The sequence below is a fragment of the Schistocerca serialis genome, chromosome 3 (assembly GCF_023864345.2).
Source record: "Schistocerca serialis cubense isolate TAMUIC-IGC-003099 chromosome 3, iqSchSeri2.2, whole genome shotgun sequence".
NCBI classification, from domain to species: domain Eukaryota; kingdom Metazoa; phylum Arthropoda; class Insecta; order Orthoptera; family Acrididae; genus Schistocerca; species Schistocerca serialis.
In genome coordinates this window covers 1,035,975,477-1,035,990,642 of record NC_064640.1, presented here as the reverse complement: position 1 = coordinate 1,035,990,642, position 15,166 = coordinate 1,035,975,477, and positions in this window count along the sequence as shown.

Here is a 15,166-nt window from a genome sequence, read left to right as displayed (position 1 = left end):
TTTTACATTCCGATGCTTCCCTTCAGATTTACTGTATCCCTTGAACCTTCTTAATGACGATGAAACACAGAGTTTGCATCCGAATTTAATACAAAAGGCACAATACCGACTTAAGTACAAAGGGACTGACACTCTAACTTTCTATGATTTGAACCTCTCCTGTGAGTCCAGTTTTAGATTCCGATGCTTCACTTCAGGTTTACTGTATCCCTTGGACCCTCTTATTGACGATGAAACACAGAGTTTGCATCCGAATTTAATACAAAAGGCACAATGCCGACTTAAGTACAAGAGGACTGACACTCTAATTTTCTATGATTTGAACCTCTCCTGTGAGTCCAGTTTTAGATTCCGATGCTTCACTTCAGGTTTACTGTATCCCTTGAACCTTCTTATTGACGATGAAACACAGAGTTTGCATCCGAATTTAATACAAATGGCACAATCCTGACTTAGGTACAAGAGGACTGACACTCGCACTTTCTTTGATTTGAACCTCTCCTGTGAGTCCAGTTTTGGATTCCGATGTTTCACTTCAATTTTACTGTATCCCTTGACCTTCTTATTGACGATGAAACACAGAAATTGCATCCGAATTTAATACAAAAATCACAATGGCGACTTAAGTACAAGAGGACTGACACTCTAACTTTCTATGATTTGAACCTCTCCTGTGTGTCCAGTTTTAGATTCCGACGCTTCACTTCAGGTTTGCTGTATACCTTGCACCTTCTTATTGACGATGAAACACAGAAATTGCATCCGAATTTAATGCAAAAGGCACAATGCCGACTTAAGTACAAGAGAGCTGACATTCTAACTTTCTATGATTTGAACCTCTCCTGTGAGTACAGTTTTGGATTCCGATGCTTCACTTCAGGTTTACTGTATCCCTTGGACCTTCTTATTGACAATGAAACACAGAAAAAGTATCGGAATTAAATTCAAAAGGCACAATGCCGACTTAAGTACAAGAGGACTGACATTCTAACTTTCTATGATTTGAACCTCTCCTAAGAGTCCAGTTTTAAATTCTGATGCTTCACTTCAGGTTTACTGTATCCCTTGGACCTTCTTATTGACGATGAAACACAGAGTTTGCATTCGAATTTAATACAAAGGGCACAATGCCGACTAGAGTACATGAGGACTGACACTCTAACTTTCTATGATTTGAACCTCTCCTGTGAATCCAGTTTTAGATTCCGATGCTTCACTTCAGGTTTACTGTATCCCTTAGACCTTCTTATTGACGATGAAACACAGAAATTGCATCCGAATTTAATACAGAAGGCACAATGGCGGCTTATTCACAAGATGACTGACACTTTCACTTTCTATGATTTGAACCTCTCCTGTGAGTCCAGTTTTAGATTCCGATGCTTCACTTCAGGTTTACTGTATTCCTTGGACCTTCTTATTGACGATGAAACACAGAAATTGCATCGGAATGAAATTCAAAAGGCACAATGCCGTCTTAAGTACAAGAGGAATGACACTCTAACTTTCTATGATTTGAACCTATCCTGTGAGTCCAGTTTTAGATTCCGATGCTTCACTTCAGGTTTACTGTATACCTTGCACCTTCTTATTGACGATGAAACACAGAAATTGCATCGGAATGAAATTGAAAAGGCACAATGCCGTCTTAAGTACAAGAGGAATGACACTCTAACTTTCTATGATTTGAACCTATCCTGTGAGTCCAGTTTTAGATTCCGATGCTTCACTTTAGGTTTACTGTATCCCTTGAACTTTCTTATTGACGATGAAACACAGAGTTTGCATTCGAATTTAATACAAAAGGCACAATAACGACTTAAGTACAAGAGGACTGACACTCTAACTTTCTATGATTTGAACCTCTCCTGTGAGTCCAGTTTTAGATTCCGATGCTGCACTTCAGGTTTACTGTATCCCTTGGACCCTCTTATTGACGATGAAACACAGAGTTTGCATCCGAATTTAATACAAAAGGCACAATACAGACTTAGGTACAAGAGGACTTACACTCTAACTTTCTATGATTTGAACCTCACCTGTGAGTCCCGTTTTGGATTCCGATGCTTCACTTCAGGTTTAGTGTATCCCTTGGACCTTCTTATTGACGATGAAACACAGAAATTGCATCCGAATTTAATCCAAAAGGCACGATGCCGACTTGAGTACAAGAGGACTGACATTATAACTTTCTATGATTTGAACCTCTCCTGTGAGTCCAGTTTTGGATTCCGATGCTTCACTTCAGGTTTACTGTATCCCTTGGACCTTCTTATTGACAATGAAACACAGAAAAAGCATCGGAATTAAATTCAAAAGGCACAATGCCGACTTAAGTACAAGAGGACTGACATTCTAACTTTCTATGATTTGAACCTCTCCTAAGAGTCCAGTTTTAAATTCTGATGCTTCACTTAAGGTTTACTGTATCCCTTGGACCTTCTTATTGACGATGAAACACAGAAATTGCATCCGAATTTAATACAAAAATCACAATGGCGACTTAAGTACAAGAGGACTGACACTCTAACTATCTATGATTTGAACATCTCCTGTGAGTCCAGTTTTAGATTCCAATGCTTCACTTCAGGTTTACTGTATCCCTTGGACCTTCTTATTGACGATGAAAAACAGAAATTGCATCGGAATTAAATTCAAAAGGCACAATGCCGTCTTAAGTACAAGAGGAATGACACTCTAACTTTCTATGATTTGAACCTATCCTGTGAGTCCAGTTTTAGATTCCGATGCTTCACTTCAGGTTTACTGTATCCCTTGAACCTTCTTATTGACGATGAAACACAGAGTTTGCATACGAATTTAATACAAAAGGCACAATACCGACTTAAGTACAAGAGGACTGACACTCTAACTTTCTATGATTTGAACCTCTCCTGTGAGTCCAGTTTTAGATTCCGATGCTGCACTTCAGGTTTACTGTATCCCTTGGACCCTCTTATTGACGATGAAACACAGAGTTTGCATCCGAATTTAATACAAAAGGCACAATACAGACTTAGGTACAAGAGGACTGACACTCTAACTTTCTATGATTTGAACCTCACCTGTGAGTCCCGTTTTGGATTCCGATGCTTCACTTCAGGTTTAGTGTATCCCTTGGACCTTCTTATTGACGATGAAACACAGAAATTGCATCCGAATTTAATGCAAAAGGCACGATGCCGACTTAAGTACAAGAGGACTGACATTATAACTTTCTATGATTTGAACCTCTCCTGTGAGTCCAGTTTTGGATTCCGATGCTTCACTTCAGGTTTACTGTATCCCTTGGACCTTCTTATTGACAATTAAACACAGAAAAAGCATAGGAATTAAATTCAAAAGGCACAATGCCGACTTAAGTACAAGAGGATTGACATTCTAACTTTCTATGATTTGAACCTCTCCTAAGAGTCCAGTTTTAAATTCTGATGCTTCACTTAAGGTTTACTGTATCCCTTGGACCTTCTTATTGACGATGAAACACAGAGTTTGCATTCGAATTTAATAAAAAGGGCACAATGCCGACTAGAGTACAAGAGGACTGACACTCTAACTTTCTATGATTTGAACCTCTCCTGTGAATCCAGTTTTAGATTCCGATGCTTCACTTCAGGATTACTGTATCCCTTGGACCTTCTTATTGACGATGAAACACAGAGATTGCATCGGAATTAAATTCAAAAGGCACAATGCCGTCCTAAGTACAAGAGGAATGACACTCTAACTTTCTATGATTTGAACCTCTCCTGTGAGTCCAGTTTTACATTCCGATGCTTCCCTTCAGATTTACTGTATCCCTTGAACTATTCTTAATGACGATGAAACACAGAGTTTGCATCCGAATTTAATACAAAAGGCACAATACCGACTTAAGTACAAAGGGACTGACACTCTAACTTTCTATGATTTGAACCTCTCCTGTGAGTCCAGTTTTAGATTCCGATGCTTCACTTCAGGTTTACTGTATCCCTTGGACCCTCTTATTGACGATGAAACACAGAGTTTGCATCCGAATTTAATACAAAAGGCACAATACCGACTTAAGTACAAGAGGACTGACACTCTAATTTTCTATGATTTGAACCTCTCCTGTGAGTCCAGTTTTAGATTCCGACGCTTCACTTCAGGTTTGCTGTATACCTTGCACCTTCTTATTGACGATGAAACACAGAAATTGCATCCGAATTTAATGCAAAAGGCACAATGCCGACTTAAGTACAAGAGAGCTGACATTCTAACTTTCTATGTTTTGAACGTCTCCTGTGAGTCCAGTTTTGGATTCCGATGCTTCACTTCAGGTTTACTGTATCCCTTGGACCTTGTTATTGACAATGAAACACAGAAAAAGTATCGGAATTAAATTCAAAAGGCACAATGCCGACTTAAGTACAAGAGGACTGACATTCTAACTTTCTATGATTTGAACCTCTCCTAAGAGTCCAGTTTTAAATTCTGATGCTTCACTTCAGGTTTACTGTATCCCTTGGACCTTCTTATTGACGATGAAACACAGAGTTTGCATTCGAATTTAATACAAAGGGCACAATGCCGACTAGAGTACAAGAGGACTGACACTCTAACTTTCTATGATTTGAACATCTCCTGTGAATCCAGTTTTAGATTCCGATGCTTCACTTCAGGTTTACTGTATCCCTTAGACCTTCTTATTGACGATGAAACACAGAAATTGCATCCGAATTTAATACAAAAGGCACAATGGCGGCTTATTCACAAGATGACTGACACTTTCACATTCTATGATTTGAACCTCCCCTGTGAGTCCAGTTTTAGATTCCGATGCTTCACTTCAGGTTTACTGTATCCCTTGGACCTTCTTATTGACGATGAAACACAGAAATTGCATCGGAATGAAATTCAAAAGGCACAATGCCGTCTTAAGTACAAGAGGAATGACACTCTTACTTTCTATGATTTGAACCTATCCTGTGAGTCCAGTTTTAGATTCCGATGCTTCACTTCAGGTTTACTGTATCCCTTGAACCTTCTTATTGACGATGAAACACAGAGTTTGCATACGAATTTAATACAAAAGGCACAATACCGACTTAAGTACAAGAGGACTGACACTCTAACTTTCTATGATTTGAACCTCTCCTGTGAGTCCAGTTTTAGATTCCGATGCTGCACTTCAGGTTTACTGTATCCCTTGGACCCTCTTATTGACGATGAAACACAGAGTTTGCATCCTAATTTAATACAAAAGGCACAATACAGACTTAGGTACAAGAGGACTGACACTCTAACTTTCTATGATTTGAACCTCACCTGTGAGTCCCGTTTCGGATTCCGATGCTTCACTTCAGGTTTAGTGTATCCCTTGGACCTTCTTATTGACGATGAAACACAGAAATTGCATCCGAATTTAATGCAAAAGGGACGATGCCGACTTAAGTACAAGAGGACTGACATTATAACTTTCTATGATTTGAACCTCTCCTGTGAGTCCAGTTTTGGATTCCGATGCTTCACTTCAGGTTTACTGTATCCCTTGGACCTTCTTATTGACAATGAAACACAGAAAAAGCATCGGAATTAAATTCAAAAGGCACAATGCCGACTTAAGTACAAGAGGACTGACATTCTAACTTTCTATGATTTGAACCTCTCCTAAGAGTCCAGTTTTAAATTCTGATGCTTCACTTAAGGTTTACTGTATCCCTTGGACCTTCTTATTGACGATGAAACACAGAGTTTGCATTCGAATTTAATAAAAAGGGCACAATGCCGACTAGAGTACAAGAGGACTGACACTCTAACTTTCTATGATTTGAACCTCTCCTGTGAATCCAGTTTTAGATTCCGATGCTTCACTTCAGTTTTACTGTATCCCTTGGACCTTCTTATTGACGATGAAACACAGAAATTGCATCGGAATTAAATTCAAAAGGCACAATGCCGTCCTAAGTACAAGAGGAATGACACTCTAACTTTCTATGATTTGAACCTCTCCTGTGAGTCCAGTTTTAGATTCCGACGCTTCACTTCAGGTTTGCTGTATACCTTGCACCTTCTTACTGACGATGAAACACAGAAATTGCATCCGAATTTAATGCAAAAGGCACAATGCCGACTTAAGTACAAGAGAGCTGACATTCTAACTTTCTATGATTTGAACCTCTCCTATGAGTCCAGTTTTGGATTCCGATGCTTCACTTCAGGTTTACTGTATCCCTTGGACCTTCTTATTGACAATGAAACACAGAAAAAGCATCGGAATTAAATTCAAAAGGCACAATGCCGACTTAAGTACAAGAGGACTGACATTCTAACTTTCTATGATTTGAACCTCTCCTAAGAGTCCAGTTTTAAATTCTGATGTTTCACTTAAGGTTTACTGTATCCCTTGGACCTTCTTATTGACGATGAAACACAGAGTTTGCATTCGAATTTAATAAAAAGGGCACAATGCCGACTAGAGTACAAGAGGACTGACACTCTAACTTTCTATGATTTGAACCTCTCCTGTGAATCCAGTTTTAGATTCCAATGCTTCACTACAGGTTTACTGTATCCCTTGGACCTTCTTATTGACAATGAAACACAGAAAAAGTATCGGAATTAAATTCAAAAGGCACAATGCCGACTTAAGTACAAGAGGACTGACATTCTAACTTTCTATGATTTGAACCTCTCCTGTGAATCCAGTTTTAGATTCCGATGCTTCACTTCAGGTTTACTGTATCCCTTAGACCTTCTTATTGACGATGAAACACAGAAATTGCATCCGAATTTAATACAAAAGGCACAATGGCGGCTTATTCACAAGATGACTGACACTTTCACTTTCTATGATTTGAACCTCTCCTGTGAGTCCAGTTTTAGATTCCGATGCTTCACTTCAGGTTTACTGTATCCCTTGGACCTTCTTATTGACGATGAAACACAGAAATTGCATCCGAATATAAAACAAATGGCACAATGCCGACTTAAGTACAAGAGGGCTGACACTCTCACTCTCTATGATTCGAACCCCTCCTGTGAGGTCAGATTTAGATTCCGATGCTTCACTTCAGGTTTACTGTATACCTTGCACCTTCTTATTGACGATGAAACACAGAAATTGCATCGGAATGAAATTCAAAAGGCACAATGCCGTCTTAAGTACAAGAGGACAGACACTCTCACCTTCTATGATTTGAACCTCCCCTGTGAGTCCAGTTTTAGATTCCGATGCTTCACTTCAGGTTTACTGTATCCCTCGGACCTTCTAATTGACGATGAAACACAGAGTTTGCATCCGAATTTAGTACAAAAGGTACAATGCCGACTTAAGTACAAGAGGACTGACACTTTAACTTTCTATGATTTGAACCTCTCCTGTGATTCCAGTTTTAGATTCTGATGCTTCACTTCAGGTTTACTGTATCCCTTGGACCTTCTTATTGACGATGAAACACAGAAATTGCATCCGAATTTAATACAAAGTCACAATGGCGACTTAAGTACAAGAGGACTGACACTCTCACTTTCTATGATTTGAACATCTCCTGTGAGTCCAGTTTTAGATTCCGACGCTTCACTTCTGGTTTACTGTATCCCTTGGACCTTCTTATTGACGATGAAACACAGAAATTGCATCGGAATCAAATACAAAACGTACAATGCCGACTTAAGTAAAAGAGGACTGACACTCTCACTTTCTATGATTTGAACCTCTCCTGTGATTCCAGTTTTAGATTCCATTGCTTCACTCAGGTTTACTGTATCCCTTGGACCTTCTTATTGACGATGAAACACAGAAATTGCATCGGAGTTAAATTCAAAAGGCACAATGCCGACTTAAGTACAAGAGGACTGACACTCTAACTTTCTATGATTTAAACCTCTCCTGTGAGTCCAGTTTTAGATTCCGATGCTTCACTTCAGGTTTACTGTATCCCTTGGACCTTCTTATTGACGATGAAACACAGAGTTTGCATCCGAATTTAATACAAAAGGCACAATGCCGACTTAAGTACAAGAGGACTGACACTCTAACTTTCTATGATTTGATCGTCTCCTGTGAGTCCAGTTTTGGATTCCGATGCTTCATTTCAGGTTTACTGTATCCCTTAGACCTTCTTATTGACGATGAAACACAGAAATTGCATCCGAATTTAATACAAAATGCACAATGGCGACTTAAGTACAAGAGGACTGACACTTTCACTTTCTATGATTTGAATCTCTCCTGTGAGTCCAGTTTTAGATTCCGATGCTTCACCTCAGGTTTACTGTATCCCTTGGACATTCTTATTGACGATGAAACACAGAAATTGCATCCGAATTTAATACAAGTGGCACAATGCCGACTTAAGTACAAGAGGGCTGACACTCTCACTTTCTATGATTCGAACCTCTCCTGTGAGTTCAGATTTATATTCCGATGCTTCACTTCAGGTTTACTGTATCCCTTGGACCTTCTTATTGACGATAAAACACGGAATTCGCATCCGAATTTAATACAAATGGCACAATCTCGACTTAAGTACAAGAGGACTGACACTCGCACTTTCTATGATTTGAAACTCTCCTGTGAGTCCAGTTTCAGATTCCGAAGCTTCACTTCAGGTTTACTGTATCCCTTGGACCTTCTTATTGACGATGAAACACAGATATTGCATCCGAATTTAATACAAATGGCACAATGTCGACTTAAGTACAAGAGGACTGTCACTCTCACTTTCTATGATTTGAACCTCTCCTGTGAGTCCAGTTTTAGATTCCGATGCTTCACTTCAGGTTTACTGTATACCTTGCTCCTTCTTATTTACGATGAAACACAGAAATTCCATCCGAATTTAATACAAAAGGCACAATGCCGACTTAAGTACAAGAGGACTGACAATCTAACTTTCTATGATTTGAACCTCTCCTGTGAGTCCAGTTTTAGATTCCGATGCTTCACTTCAGGTTTACTGTTAACCTTGCACCTTCTGATTGACGATGAAACACAGAAACTGCATCGGAATTTAATACAAAAGGCACAATGTCGACTTCAGTAAAAGAGGACTGACACTCTAACTTTCTATGATTTGAACCTCTCCTGTGAGTCCAGTTTTCGATTCTGATGCTTCACTTGAGGTTCACTGTATCCCTTGGACCTTCTTATTGACGATGAAACACAGAAATTGCATCGGAATTAAATTCAAAACGTACAATGCCGGCTTAAGTAAAAGAGGACTGACACTCTCACTTTCTATGATTTGAACCTCTCCGGTGAGTACAGTCTTAGATTCCGATGCTTCACTCCAGGTTTACTGTATCCCTTGGACCTTCTTATTGACGATGAAACACAGAAATTGCATCGGAATTAAATTCAAAAATCACAATGCCGATTTAAGTACAAGAGGACTGACACTCTAACTTTCTATGATTTGAACTTCTTCTGTGAGTCCAGTTTTAGATTCCGATGCTTCACTTCAGGTTTACTGTATCCCTTGGACCTTCTTATTGACGATGAAACACAGAGTTTGCATCCGAAATTAATACAAAAGGCACAATGCCGACTTAAGTACAAGAGGACTGACACTCTAACTTTCTATGATTTGAACCTCTCCTGTGAGTCCAGTTTTAGATTCCGATGATTTACTTAAGGTTTACTGTATCCCTTGGTCCTTCTTATTGACGATGAAACACAGAAATTGCATCCGAATTTAATACAAAAGGCACAATACCGAATTAGGTTCAAGAGGAGAGACACTCTAACATTCTATGATTTGAATCTCTCCTGTGAATCCAGTTTTAGATTCCGATGCTTCACTTCAGTTTTACTGTATCTTTTGGACCTTCTTATTGACGATGACACACAAAAATTTTCATCGGAATTAAATTCAAAAGGCACAATGCCGACCTAAGTAGAAGAGAACTGACACTCTCATTTTCTATGATTTGAACCTCTCCTGTAAGTCCAGTTTTAGATTTCGATGCTTCACATCAGGTTTACTGTATCCCTTGGACCTTCTTATTGACGATGAAACACAGAAAATGCATCCGAATTTGATACAAATGCCACAATGCCGCCATAAGTACAAGAGGACTGACACTGTTACTTTCTATGATTTGAACCTCTCCAGTGAGTCCAGTTTTAGATTCCGATGCTTCTCTTCAGGTTAATTGTATACCTTGCACCTTCTTATTGACGATGAAACACAGAAATATCATCCGAATTCAATACAAAAGGCACAATGCCGACTTAAGTACAAGAGGACTGACATTCTAACTTTTTATGATTTGAACCTCTCCTGTGAGTCCAGTTTTAGAGTCCGATGCTTCACATCAGGTTTACTGTATCCCTAGGACCTTCTTATTGACGATGACTCACAGAAATTGCACCCGAATTTAATACAAAATGCACAATACCGACTCAAGTACAAGAGGAGTGACACTCTAACTTCCCATGATTTGAACCCCTTCTGTGAGTCCAGTTTTAGATTCCGATGCTTCACTTCAGGTTTATTGTATCCCTTGGACCTTCTTATTGACGATGAAACCCAGAAATTGCACCCGAATTTAATACAAATGTCACAATGCCGACTTAAGTACAAGAGGACTGACACTCTCACTTTCTATGATATGAACCTCTCCTGTGAGTCCAGTTTTAGCTTCTGATGCTTCACTTCAGGTTTACTGTATCCCTTGGAACTTCTTATTGACGATGAAACACATAAAAATTGCATCGGAATTAAATTCAAAACGCACAATGCCGACTTAAGTAAAAGAGGACTGACACTCTCACTTTCTATGATTTGAACCTCTCCTGTGAGTCCAGTCTTAGATTCCGATGCTTCACTCCAGGTTTACTGTATCCCTTGGACCTTCTTATTGACGATGAAACCCAGAAATTGCATCGGAATTAAATTCAAAAATCACAATGCCGACTTAAGTACAAGATGACTGACACTCTAATTTTCTATGATTTGAACTTCTTCTGTGAGTCCAGTTTTAGATTCCGATGCTTCACTTCAGGTTAACTGTATCCCTTGGACCTTCTTATAGACGATGAAACACAGAAATTGCATCCGAATTTAATACAAAAGGCACAATACCGAATTAGGTACAAGAGGAGAGACACTCTAACTTTCTATGATTTGAATCTCTCCTGTGAGTCCAGTTTTAGATTCCGATGCTTCACTTCAGTTTTACTGTAATCTTTGGACCTTCTTATTGACGATGAAACACAGAAATTGCATCGGAATTAAATTCAAAAGGCACAATGCCGACCTAGGTAGAAGGGAACTGACACTCTCACTTTCTATGATTTGAACCTCTCCTGTGAGTCCAGTTTTAGATTCCGATGCTTCACTTCAGGTTTACTGTATACCTTGCACCTTCTTATTGACGATGAAACACAGAAATTGCATCGGAATGAAATTCAAAAGGCATAATGCCGTCTTAAGTACAAGAGGACAGACACTCTCACCTTCTATGATTTGAACCTCCCCTGTGAGTCCAGTTTTAGATTCCGATGCTTCACTTCAGGTTTACTGTATCCCTTGGACCTTCTAATTGACGATGAAACACAGAGTTTGCATCCGAATTTAGTACAAAAGGCTCAATGCCGACTTAAATACAAGTGGACTGACACTCTAACTTTCTATGATTTGAACCTCTCCTGTGAGTCCAGTTTTAGATTCCGATGCTTCACTTCAGGTTAACTGTATCCCTTGGACCTTCTTATTGACGATGAAACACAGAAATTGCATCCGCATTTAATACAAAAGGCACAATGGCGACTTAAGTACAAGAGGACTAACACTCTCACTTTCTATGATTTGAACCTCTCCTGTGGGTCCAGTTTTGATTCCGATGCTTCACTTCAGGTTTACTGTATACCTTGCGCCTACTTATTGACGATGAAACCCAGAAATTGCATCCGAATGTAATACAAAAGGCACAATGCCGACTTAAGTACAAGAGGTATGACATTCTAACTTTCTGTGATTAGAACCTCTCCTGTGAGTCCACTTTTAGATTCCGATGCTTCTCTTCAGGTTTACTGTATCCCTTGGACCTTCTTATTGACAATGAAACTCAGAAATTGCATCCGAATTTAATGCAAAAGGCACAATGCCGACTTAAGTACAAGAGGGCTGACATTCTAACTTTCTATGATTTGAACCTCTCCTAAGAGTCCAGTTTTAAATTCTGATGCTTCACTTAAGGTTTACTGTATCCCTTGGACCTTCTTATTGACGATGAAACACAGAGTTTGCATTCGAATTTAATACAAAGGGCACAATGCCGACTAGAGTACAAGAGGACTGACACTCTAAATTTCTGTGATTTGAACCGCTCCTGTGAATCCAGTTTTAGATTCCGATGCTTCACTTCAGGTTTACTGTATCCCTTGGACCTTCTTATTGACTATGAAACACAGAAATTGCATCCGAATTTAATACAAAAGGCACAATGGCGGCTTATTCACAAGATGACTGACACTTTCACTTTCTATGATTTGAACCTCTCCTGTGAGTCCAGTTTTAGATTCCGATGCTTCACTTCAGGTTTACTGTATCCCTTGGACCTTCTTATTGACGATGAAACACAGAAATTGCATCCGAATATAAAACAAATGGCACAATGCCGACTTAAGTACAAGAGGACTGACACTCTCACTCTCTATGATTCGAACCTCTCCTGTGAGGTCAGATTTAGATTCCGATGCTTCACTTCAGGTTTACTGTATACCTTGCACCTTCTTATTGACGATGAAACACAGAAATTGCATCGGAATGAAATTCAAAAGGCACAATGCCGTCTTAAGTACAAGAGGACAGACACTCTCACCTTCTATGATTTGAACCTCTCCTGTGAGTCCAGTTTTAGATTCCGATGCTTCACTTCAGGTTTACTGTATCCCTCGGACCTTCTAATTGACGATGAAACACAGAGTTTGCATCCGAATTTAGTACAAAAGGTACAATGCCGACTTAAGTACCAGAGGACTGACACTTTAACTTTCTATGATTTGAACCTCTCCTGTGATTCCAGTTTTAGATTCTGATGCTTCACTTCAGGTTTACTGTATCCCTTGGACCTTCTTAATGACGATGAAACACAGAAATTGCATCCGAATTTAATACAAAGTCACAATGGCGACTTAAGTACAAGAGGACTGACACTCTCACTTTCTATGATTTGAACCTCTCCTGTGAGTCCGGTTTTAGATTCCATTGCTTCACTTCAGGTTTACTGTATCCCTTGGACCTTCTTATTGACGATGAAACACAGAAATTGCATCGGAATCAAATACAAAACGCTCAATGCCGACTTAAGTGAAAGAGGACTGACACTCTCACTTTCTATGATTTGAACCTCTCCTGTGATTCCAGTTTTAGATTCCATTGCTTCACTTCAGGTTTACTGTATCCCTTGGACCTTCTTATTGACGATGAAACACAGAAATTGCATCGGAGTTAAATTCAAAAGGCACAATGCCGACTTAAGTACAAGAGGGCTGACATTCTATGATTTGAACCTCTCCTGTGAGTCCAGTTTTGGATTCCGATGCTTCACTTCAGGTTCACTGTATCCCTTGGACCTTCTTATTGACAATGAAACACAGAAAAAGTATCGGAATTAAATTCAAAAGGCACAATGCCGACTTAAGTACAAGAGGACTGACATTCTAACTTTCTATGATTTGAACCTCTCCTAAGAGTCCAGTTTTAAATTCTGATGCTTCACTTCAGGTTTACTGTATCCCTTGGACCTTCTTATTGACGATGAAACACAGAGTTTGCATTCGAATTTAATACAAAGGGCACAATGCCGACTGGAGTACAAGAGGACTGACACTCTAACTTTCTATGATTTGAACCTCTCCTGTGAATCCAGTTTTAGATTCCGATGCTTCACTTCAGGTTTACTGTATCCCTTAGACCTTCTTATTGACGATGAAACACAGAAATTGCATCCGAATTTAATACAAAAGGCACAATACCGAATTAGGTTCAAGAGGAGAGACACTCTAACATTCAATGATTTGAATCTCTCCTGTGAATCCAGTTTTAGATTCCGATGCTTCACTTCAGTTTTACTGTATCTTTTGGACCTTCTTATTGACGATGAAACACAAAAATTTTCATCGGAATTAAATTCAAAAGGCACAATGCCGACCTAAGTAGAAGAGAACTGACACTCTCACTTTCTATGATTTGAACCTCTCCTGTAAGTCCAGTTTTAGATTTCGATGCTTCACATCAGGTTTACTGTATCCCTTGGACCTTCTTATTGACGATGAAACACAGAAAATGCATCCGAATTTGATACAAATGCCACAATGCCGCCATAAGTACAAGAGGACTGACACTCTCCCTTTCTATGATTTGAACCTTTCCTGTGAGTCTAGTTTAACATTCCGATGCTTCACTTCAGGTTTACTGTATACCTTGCACCTTCTTATTGACGATGAAACACAGAAATTGCATCCGAATTTAATATAAAAGGCACAATGCCGACTTCAGTACAAGAGGACTGACATTCTAAATTTCTATGATTAGAACCTCTCCTGTGAGTCCTGTTTTAGATTCCGATGCTTTACTTCAGGTTTACTGTATACATTGCACCTTCTTATTGACGATGAAACACAGAGTTTGCATCCGAATTTAATACAAAAGGCATAATGCCGACTTAAATACAAGAGGACTGACACTCTAATTTTCTATGATTTGAACCTCTCCTGTGAGTCCAGTTTTGGATTCCGATGCTTCACTTCAGGTTTACTGTATCCCTTGGACCTTCTTATTGACGATGAAACACAGAAATTGCATCCGAATTTAATACAAATGCCACAATGCCGACTTAAGTACAAGAGGACTGACACTGTTACTTTCTATGATTTGAACCTCTCCAGTGAGTCCAGTTTTAGATTCCGATGCTTCTCTTCAGGTTAACTGTATACCTTGCACCTTCTTATTGACGATGAAACACAGAAATATCATCCGAATTCAATACAAAAGGCACAATGCCGACTTAAGTACAAGAGGACTGACATTCTAACTTTTTATGATTTGAACCTCTCCTGTGAGTCCAGTTTTAGAGTCCGATGCTTCACATCAGGTTTACTGTATCCCTAGGACCTTCTTATTGACGATGACACACAGAAATTGCACCCGAATTTAATACAAAAGGCACAATACCGACTCAAGTACAAGAGGAC